Genomic DNA, 10,533 nt, shown 5'->3' on the forward strand with positions numbered 1-10,533 from the left:
ACGCTGGGTCTCACCTAAAAAAAAATCCACTGCGCAGGCTCGAAGGGTTAATGACCTTTCCCAAATCTTCGCTTGCGAAGACTGGCCATTATTATTATAAAATGTAACATCTCAGGCACGGCCTGCGCGTGTCTTGTAACATCTTAGCCTTGGCAAAATAAACCCTTTCTTATCTCACCCCTAATTAACTGCTCTGGAGAATTTTTTCAGCACTTAAATTCCACGGCAAAAATTTGTAAAATTTCTAATCTATATCAAGCTATATCCTAAAGTATAAGAATGCATTCCAGCATTTTATAACAAACTTCAAGTCTGTATTAGATGAACAAAGAAGTCCATTATACTGGACCATAGGAAAAATGGAAAAATTCAAAAACCTCATCAGTGTCCCTGGAAGGAAAATATTAAATAAAACTCTTAAGTTATGCTAGGAAGTGGTTTACTACCTTGTGTTGCAGAGTAGATGAAAGAAACAGCAATATCTCAATTTCCCCAGACTACCACTGTGACCCTAAATCTGATAGCTGTTTTGCCATTGAGGATTGGGACAAGATATACCAATCAATCACCTAAGAATTTAATGACAATAGAACCACCGCTATCTTCCATTTGCATTCTCTTAGGTTGTTCAACAGTCAGAGTTTCATGAAAACATGAAATAATCTCCTTTCTATTTCCTCTACCTCAGAAGTTGAATTATATTTATCAAGGATAGCAACATTTTCCTTTCCTTTTCCTTACTAAGAATGATCCTCATAAATAAATCTAAATAAGATACATAGAATAACATGTGTGTCATGTACATACAGTGCAAATATGGTACAAACAAACAGCAACCCCTCCTTCATAGTTTCTTAAAGATACCAAAATACCAAGTATCAAAGACTAATGTATGTCACAGCCTTCATTTTCCAATGAGGCATTTTAGGTTGCCAAACAACAGTTCTATTAATTTACCAGATTCTGTCTTAAAATAAATTCAAACTCTGAATCTCATAATTTTTTTTGGAAAACTTTCTGAATTTAATTCTTGGGATGTTTGAAAGTCGTCTTCTAAATTTCTAGGCTAATAAATACTCATGATTGGTTCATAGCATTTGATTTTAGGCCAGCAATTTTAATTCACCTAAACAGTTCTTCTCCCTTTTTAACAATTTCAGTGGCTTGTGCAAAAAGGTTTTCTTGTGGTGACTCTCTACTTTCTTGTTGTTCATGTTCTCAACTTTGTGTCATCTGTAAATTTCATTAGCAAATAATTTGATTCTGCCTCCTTAGCCACTAATATATGATGAGCATTGGTCCCAATACTCGTTGTTGAGGTGCTAACCTCTGGCATCCTAATAATTCTTTCTAAAATATGATTTAGGGCAATTTTTTTTCCTGAAACGACTCTCTATCCACTTCACATTAATCCCTGATATCTTCAAGTTAAATACTAATTTCCTATAAAGTGTTGTAAGAAATGCTTAACTTAAATCTATCTAGACTATATCTGCTGCATTACCTCTGTGTAGTAAATTACTGATTTTATATTAAAAGAAAAAAAATTAGTTGACTTATCTTTAACAAAACTGTGCTGCAAATTAGTCTACTTTGTATTGCCTAATTATTCTTACTTATTCATTCCTCCAAAATCTGTTCTAAAATTTTGCAGAATCAAAGTCACATTAGAAGGCCTGGTGTTGCTCCGAATCATATTTTCCTCCTTCTCTGAAGATAGGTACTGCATTTGCAACCTTTCAGTCAACATTTACAGTCTCACAAAGTCCCTTCTACCAGACTGAAGGCAAGGCATACACTGGCATTTCACATTCCAGTTCTTTTAGTGGTCTGGGCTAGGACTTTTCTACATCCTGGATTTTATTACATCATATGGTCTAAGTTATTTTTTCTCACTATGGAAATTGGAAGCCCTAATTCTCTAATTTAATTATGGATTTGCATTTCTTCATATTGCAATTTAACATAAAGAACTCAATCTATCCTTTGTTATTTTTACAGACACTTTTTCTGCAAGAGCTCCACACCCACTGAAACAGAGTCAAATCACCATCACTTCCTGTTGATTCCTTGTCTGTTTAGTAAAGAAATTGCTATTCTACCCTGTTCTGACCTTTACTGCTAGCAGTTTCCAATCAAAAGATGTTTGGAAATTCAAAAATTATATAATTATATATAATTTGCACTCTTAGTTATTTTGCTTATTGTTTCATAAAGAATATAATTGATATTGACGCCTAAAGCTGCATTTTCATAAGAAATTCCTTATGCTATATTTGTAGTGCTTCCTTTACCATGGAGATTTTCCGAAAGACATTCTGATTTAACCATAGCCTTTCACTGTTATCTTTTTACAGTCAAAATGTCACTAATTTGAGAGAACTTTCCTAGCCCTGCATCTGCTATAAGCCTGTTTTAGTTTGTTGTACGTAGTCAGTGTTTGGTTTAATTTTGTAACACATATGACAAAAGGGCACTGATAGCTTACTAAGTCCTCATTTTCTAGGCTTTAACATAAATGTTTTTCATTTGGCATAAAATGCTATCATCTACTGTGGCAATCTACGATTTTTATTATAAAACATCATGTATTTTCTATTAGAATTTTCCTACAGGTTTTATAAAACCTTATTCCTTATTCATTCTTACACAGATTTTTTTACCATTTCAGGATATATAACTTTCTCTAGCAACAAATGGTTTCAGATGGAGTAGCCATTTTACTTCCAGTCATATAGCTCTGAGCAAGTCAAAGGATCAACTTTGCAGGTTTTGTGATATAGATACCAACCTATTAAAAAATGGCCCGAACCCTTCTCACATGTTGGCAATGAGTCCTTACATGGGAAGAACATTTAGCCATATTGTCATCTAGCACAAATTTAGGTGTATAATGAAGATTTGAAAGGAAAACTTTATTTCAAGCACCCAAAAAAGTGAGTTGATTTTCAGAAGGGCTTCACTCTCAACAGCTCATCAAAGGACCAGCATGGGTGCAGCAGGGAGGGTCTTTACCCATGAACTGTACCTTTGCCAATCTTCATTTCTAATGTTCAGTAATTTTCATTGTTGGCTTAAAGTGCATTTAATAAAATCCCAGATATAGAAATGGTGATTCATCCTCTCCTTATAAGCAACGTCAGTGCATTTCAATTCATGATATACAGAAGACACATATTTAATATTGATAGCTCTCTGATCTCTCCACATTTTGATCTCCTTCTGCTGTCCTAATCATGATTGTCATTGAATATTTCCATCTAAGAGTGGGAAACATGATTTCAGGTACAACTCAACTTTCTGACAGCAGTTCATCCAGATTTTTTGCCTTCTACATCTCTTTCCCTGAGTGCTGAACTGTGCATCATGTCCAGTCATCCAGATGGAAAACACCTTGCAGCTTCTGGCTTCTCAACCACATACCTGGCATGTCTCCATCAAAGACACAGTGAAGGACAATACTGACTTTTAGAAGCATGAAAACTGCACAAAATTTGGAACTTCTGATCATAGGATTAGCACTATCATCCTGAGCAGTTTGTGTTCCTGAAGATGCCTCCTGGTGTGAATGTCTGCAACATTCCCAGATTCCTGCAACTGGCAGGATTGGTTGTTCAGTCAGCTAAAGCAACTTTTGCATTTAATTAGAGCTCACCAGATAAAGATTTTTCTCCAAATGAAAATACTGATGTTACAGAAAGAAAAGGAAAAAAAGGGATAATGCAAATGTCTTTAGCCAAGAATCAATTTTCAACTCAAAATACTTTAAGAAGAGAGAAAAAAAAAAAGAGTATGGATATAAAAACACAGTGACCCTGGGATATAGATTCTAGATATCTGTTTTCTGCTGCTTCCCTGTGAGCCAGACTCCTTGGCTGAACCTTGCCCCTTTGGCACTGGTCTCTAACCTGCCGGCCCCATAGTGCCTAAGAGGAGACTGGCAGGCTGAAGTGCTCAGTCTGAGGTGGCTCAGAGTGACCCCAAGCTGTTCAGCCTGTCCCCAGGGACAACTTCAAATACAGCTGGAGTGCTGGGCCACAAAGCAAAACCTTTTCAGTCCTTGGAGACTAGGATGCAGGAGGGTGTGTGTATGTGTGAGTTAGATTATTCTATTGTTTGCTCATTATTTGTCATCTGAGTATTAGAAATACTTGAGATTAATTTGACTATGATTAGAGCAAGATTGAAATTAGTTCTCATTATTAAACAACACTGCTGGATGTCCACAAGAATTCTGTGTTGTCTATCTTTCCTACATAAATAATAATAACTATTTTCTCTGGCTATGAATATTACGTGTCAAAGTTAATCTTAAATTCCCTTTGCTTATTTTTTCAGTATTTTTGCTGCTCCTTTAAAATAATACTGAAATGCCTTTCAGCATGCTAAGTGTCTACCACTTTTGGCAGGCAGAGTTAATGTCTCCTTGGAGTTTTGCATTAATCCAGCAGTATTAATGGGAGTTTCAATCCTTTCATTTGTAAAATTTTCTTTTTTTCTGCATAACTATGTGCACTGTCTGCATTGCAAATCATTATTTCTAGATTATGCATTTTTTGCTGTAAGAAATGATCTTCTGCTAGAGTTTTTCTAGTGGCTGCTTTGTTTGAAAACATTTCCTGAACTTTCTCCTCTTATTCTTCCTACATACCATCCTCAATCAGAAATATCTCCAGAAGGTGGAAGGATATTAGCTGAACGGAAAATCCATCTTATCATTGCCTATAATAGCTCCATGACCAAGAGATTCCACAACAGGATTGGTTTTTGGGGCATGGGCTGTCATGAGGAGCCCATGTCACACAAGCATCTCTGCAGTTACACATTGCTCTTGTTGCCAGCACTGGCAGGACACTGACCGTGGCTCTGCAACGTGCACAACTCTAAAAGTAGGTGGAGCTTCATCCTAGCCTTCTGGTTTGTCATCATATATCCAATTACAGGATCAGGAAACTATATTAGCATCTAAGTGTGATTTTAGGAGGCCTTAAAATTTTAAGGCCTTAATTTTACATGTCTTAAAAAACAATAATGAAGCACTCTCTTCACTAGCAGTGGCATAGCCAGAATCAAGAACCCATTAATGCTATTTCAAATTGACCTACACTAACAAAAAAAGTGTTAAGATAGCAAGTAAAGTCAAAAAGAAAGAACAAAAAAAATTATTTTCCCTTGAGAGAGTAAACAAGAGACAATATTTTGAGTCCATTTTAGTGTGACATAGGCACTGAGCAGGTGACAAGTCACAGAATCAGAGTACAGCTGTCTTAGGCATCCTGAGAGAAGAGTGGAGTATGCCCACAGATCCTCCCATGACCTGTCTTAGTGCATGATTGGAGCTCAGTGACAATTTTTGACAAGCAGGAATGGAGTGGAAGGTCTTAATAGCTTATCAGAACCATTAAGGAAATGGAATAGGTGGAACCAGTGCCTCAGAACAAAATGATACATCACTGTATGACTCCTGAGATTGCCACTGCTGCTTGTTTATTAGAGATGCAGCACTTCTGTTACAGCCTGTGAACCACTTGCTAGCACTGTCCATTTCAGGAAAATCATCACTAAATTCCTTCATTCTCATTTTGTTCTGTTAAGGAGGATCTTGTGTGTTTCTACATCTGGTATCCCTAATTAATCAAACACTTAGGCCACCCAAGGGCAAATTATCTTCTTTGAGAGGGGAAGATGCAGTGAAGGACAAAAAAGTCCAATCATTTTGGTTGTCTTCTTCTTTAAGTGTAATAGAAAAGAAAACAATATAAATGGAAGGCAATTTTGGTTTAATTAAGAAAAATGAAAATAATTGTGTATTCTATTTCCACTTGTGACACCTTCTTGGTGTGTACCTTAAAGTACAATTAAATTGTGGCTAGGCAATTTCAGAAGTGAAATTCTTGGTGCCTCTGCTGAAGAGAAGAGAGCCATCTATAATAACGATCATCTGAGATTATTTAATCTACAATCTTTGCATTCTGTGCTTGTTCCTTTTTTTTTTTGCTTGAATTTTTACATATTTATGCCATTTTTAATCCTCACTTAACATTCATATAGTTCTTTTCTTTTTTCCTTCATTTTGCCTTGTTTTCTATAGACTCTTTTCCTACTTTGCCTATTTTACCTCTCTTTTTGCCTGTCTCACATGCATCTGTGAAAGACCACTGGGGCAACCTTGTGAATAATCAGATCTGACCTGATTTTCATAGAAATATTTGGATGCATTGTTAGATGATGCTGGATAATGATCACACTCCTTTTGCCCAGTCTTTGGAAGAGATCAGGCAATGCAAAGGATTTGACCTTGACCTGACTACCTGAATGGCAGTGATTACACATAGATATTGCTTTTTCTAAGAGTCATGGGAAATAGAAGTGCCAGACTATGTTCTCCCTCACTGTTCAGTAGCTGTCTGGGGATAATTTATTCTTGAGATGACAGAATGCAGTTTACAACTTGTATCCTGTATACCTAATGAGACAATTATTTCAGGACAGTCTGAGCTACTCAGCAAAACTGACACAGAGCAAACAGAAAGACTGTGCTGGAAGGATGACCATGTTTGTTTAACCCAACAGGCTCCTGGATAGACTGTCATTTGCTTGCATGTAACTTCCTATGGTGGAAAATGAGGTCTCACGAATTTGTCTTGAAAAATGATTCAAGCCAGTTTTCCCAAGGCTGTCTACAAAATATTTGGACTTTCAGAAGATGTTGCTCTTCTCTGAATATTAACTGTGAAAGTAATGGTGAGTAAAATGAGAATGGGTGAGGGGAGAGGGGTAGGTCTTTCCAGCTGGCACCACTGTGCCAGAGTGCTGTCTCCTAAAGGAGGGAGACAGCCAAGAGTCAAAACTGAAGTTGTAAGCAGAAATGGCTTCCAAAGCACTGTAATATAGTGCATATATTTAAAACACTATTTTTAGTTCACAAATATTTGTTGACAGGAGTGACAAATACAATGCGTGTATGAGGCTGAGGAGCAGGAATGAAACATTCTGTCTCCACTTGAAATACTCTCCTTGTAATCCAAACAAACACACACATCTGCAAATTCCTCACAAGTCAGCCATCTGATGCTCCGAAGATGACTCACATTGTGCTTGACTGGAACACTGGCTAAGATAGACCTGTGTGGACTTGGTGTTTCGTGCCATGGGATGTTTAATAGCTGGGAGTAGCGATGTTGCAATGTAGTAATTTTAAGTGAGAACTTTCTTCTTTCCAAGCAACTGAAAAAGATCTGCCAGCAGGGTTATTTAAAAAAAGTAGCATAAATATGGTTCAAGAAGACCTGCAGATCTGGATATGATGTTTACTGCATCAGCTGATCTTCTCAAGGTCTCTTCAGAAACGCTGTGGGTCAGTTCCTGTGTGGCAGCCCTTCATCAGGAAATGCTCTTGGATGAGGTTAGCACAGGTTTTGACCATAAAACACAAGTATCATGTAAATAATATCAAATAATATATATTAGTTTTTAGATCTACAGCTTCCAAGATGTGTCCAGCTGACATTTTTGCATGTAAGTTGGACTGGAGAAGGAGCCACAATATATGATACCATGAGTTGCTATTGGTTGCAGAACCCAATGCATGTGGAAATGTACTGCTCAAAAACGTATCAGTAAAAACCAAGAAGGGGCTCATAGTTCTGTATCTTTGCCCTTTTTTATTATAATTTGATATACTTACTGAGTTTCAAAGGATAATAGTAGTCTGTAATTACTCTTTAAAATTACACCTATTTTTAGTAGGTTTGAATTATTGAGAACATCAGAACGATTTGAGGACACATTGTTCAGTGAGCAGGCATGTCAGCGCTGTGCATTTGGATATGAGTGGGGTGGGAGGTGCTTTTGCCACCACTCTCTGTGAAATGCAGAGCTGAACCAGGGCAGGTAGGCACAGTCATATCAACAGAGCAGGAACCAACATAAGTCACTGAGACTTCAGAAGGGCCATGAAATCCTGATCATCATGAGTCTGGTCCTCTAATAGTTCTGTATGGATGGCTAGCAGACATAAAGTTCTAACTTCAAGTCCAAGTGCTGAAGAGTGTTGAAACTGCATTTCACTTGAAAAATATTTAAATCAATGCTAATTTTGACTCAATCAAAATTAGGATTTTACCATACTTTTTATCAGAATGACACTAGGTAGACCAGGACATAGTCATTACTTTCTCAAATATGTCCTTTGATTTCTTTGGTGGTGCTACGTTCTTTAAAGAAAGGGAGGAGGGAAGATGGTTGTCCTTGGTACTTTCTGCTGGAAATGAACTCAAACCTAGATTGAAGTTTGGAGCTGGTGTTTACTTGTTTCTTCTTTTTCTTCAGAAGCATACAGAAGTGTAGAAAAAAGTTTTTTCCTTTGCTTTTCTGATGTTTAATTTTGTGTCTATAGTGACAAGTGTTTCGTAAATATCTTAGAGACATGCTCTGTGCTCTGAGAAGTTCAGAGGGACTTGAGCAGGCTTGAGAGGTGGGCCTGTATGAACCTCATGAAGTTCAACAAGTCCAAGTACAAGGTCCAGCACCTCAATCAGGGCAATCCGAAGTACACGTACAGGCTGGGTGGAAGAGGGATTGAGAGCAGCCCTGAAGAGAAGGACTTGTGTGTTTGTTGGTGAATGAGAAGCTCAACATGATCTGGCAATTTGCATTTGCAGCCTGGAAAGCCAGCTGTGTCCAGGGCTCCATCCAAAGCAGTGTGGGCAGCAGGTCAAGGGAGGTGATTTTGCCCCTCTACTCAGCTCTGCTGAGACCACACCTGGAGTACTCATCCAGCTCCAGGGCCTCCAACACAAAAGGACATGGACCTGTTAGAATAAGTCCGGAGGAGGGCCACAAAGATGATCAAAGGGCTGGAGCACCTCTCCTGTGAGGGAAGGTTGATAGGATTGGGGCTGTTCAGTCTGGAGAAGAGAAGGCTCCAGGTGACCTTAGAGCATCTTCCAGTACCAGAAGGGGCCTACAAGAAAGCTGGAGACAGACGTTTTACTAGGACATGTAGTGATAGAACAAGGGAGAATGGCTTTAAACTGAAAGAGGATAGACTGAGATTGGACATAAGGAAGAAATTCTTTACTATGAGGGTGGTGAGACACTGGAACAAGTTGTCTGGAAAAGTGGTGGCTGCTCCATCCCCAGATGTGTTCAAGGCCAGGTTGGATGGGGCTCTGACTAACCTGGTCTAGTGGAAGGTGTCCCTGCCCTTGTCAGGGGTGTTGGAACTAGATGATCTTTAAGGTTCCTTCCAACCCAAACCATTCTGTGACTCTATTTCATTAATCATTTCAATATGCAGAAGATTCAGAAAGGAGTCCTGTCCTTTTTGTCCATTCTCCATAGATGAAATATATCTCAGAGACTGAGTCCAAGGTTGTAAAGAACATAACATGTCAATCTCAATTGCATTTTTCTATTTCATATTTGACTGCATTTGAAAGTCCTAATCAGAGGATTGTATTAAAGAAAACAAGATCTAGCTAAGCAAAACGGAGGTTCCAAATTTGCTCTTGTCTGCATGTTGGAAAAAAATTAATCAAAAACAAACAAAGAAACATGCTAGCAAAGAAAAGGGAAACCCAATCTCATTTCCCTAAATGGAATCTTATTATATCTATATTTGGAAACTGGAATAAAAATATTATCAACCACTTCTGTTTCTGCAACAAGGTTGCACAAGATATGGGGACAAAAAGCGGATCCGCTCCAGTTGCCTAATTGGACAGAAGTAGTTGCCGAATGCCAGTCTGACCTAAATGGAACTGAAGGATTTTCACCAACCTTTCATCCTTTTCTATTTTCTAAGGTTAATATTCCATCCTTTGTGATTCTTTCACTAGGCTGCAGCTGGGAGAACAAGAGGTACAGCTGAACTGGGAGCATCTTTCCATGCCTAGCTGATAAGGAGGTGTTTTGCTTGAGGCTAGAGCTAAATGACCTGTTCATAATCAGTGTTTTTCAATTAATTTAATCTTTTCTCTTGCACATCAGTTTGTCATGAAGAGACCAGATTATACAAATACCTCTCTCATCTAATGTTGTATGATGAATGCTTCAAGAGAAAATAAAGTACCTGCCTTTGTATTGCTTGAAAACTGTCACTTCAAGGCTATTTGCCACACATTATGGCATCACTGCAGTGAATAGAACGAAGCAGATGGGCTTGTCAGGACCACTCTGAAGTTGTTACCTGGAGAGGACAGAGGAACAGGTAGCATCTACTTTGGAAGTCAGCTTTTGAGTTTCAGTCACTACGGCTAAATTGGTTCACATGTTCTGTACAGCTCCAAACTAGAGATGAACAATGCACAAAACCTATTGTATTTTTCATGTATATGGTAGCATGCAACTTTTACTAGAGCACAACTTAGAGCAGGGCTGCGTATTGCCTCTCATTTTGCCCTGAGATGGCCATCCTTCTCCCTTTTCCTAACAAACCACCAAAGTAGAGATGTTAAAATTGTAACCTGGAGAGATAAAATGCTCTAGATCATGTTCCAGCCTACCAGTACAATCAAGTCTAAAAGAGAG

This window comes from Lepidothrix coronata, unplaced genomic scaffold (genome assembly GCF_001604755.1).
Source record: "Lepidothrix coronata isolate B3197 unplaced genomic scaffold, Lepidothrix_coronata-1.0 Scaffold126, whole genome shotgun sequence".
In the NCBI taxonomy this organism is placed as follows: Eukaryota; Metazoa; Chordata; class Aves; order Passeriformes; family Pipridae; genus Lepidothrix; species Lepidothrix coronata.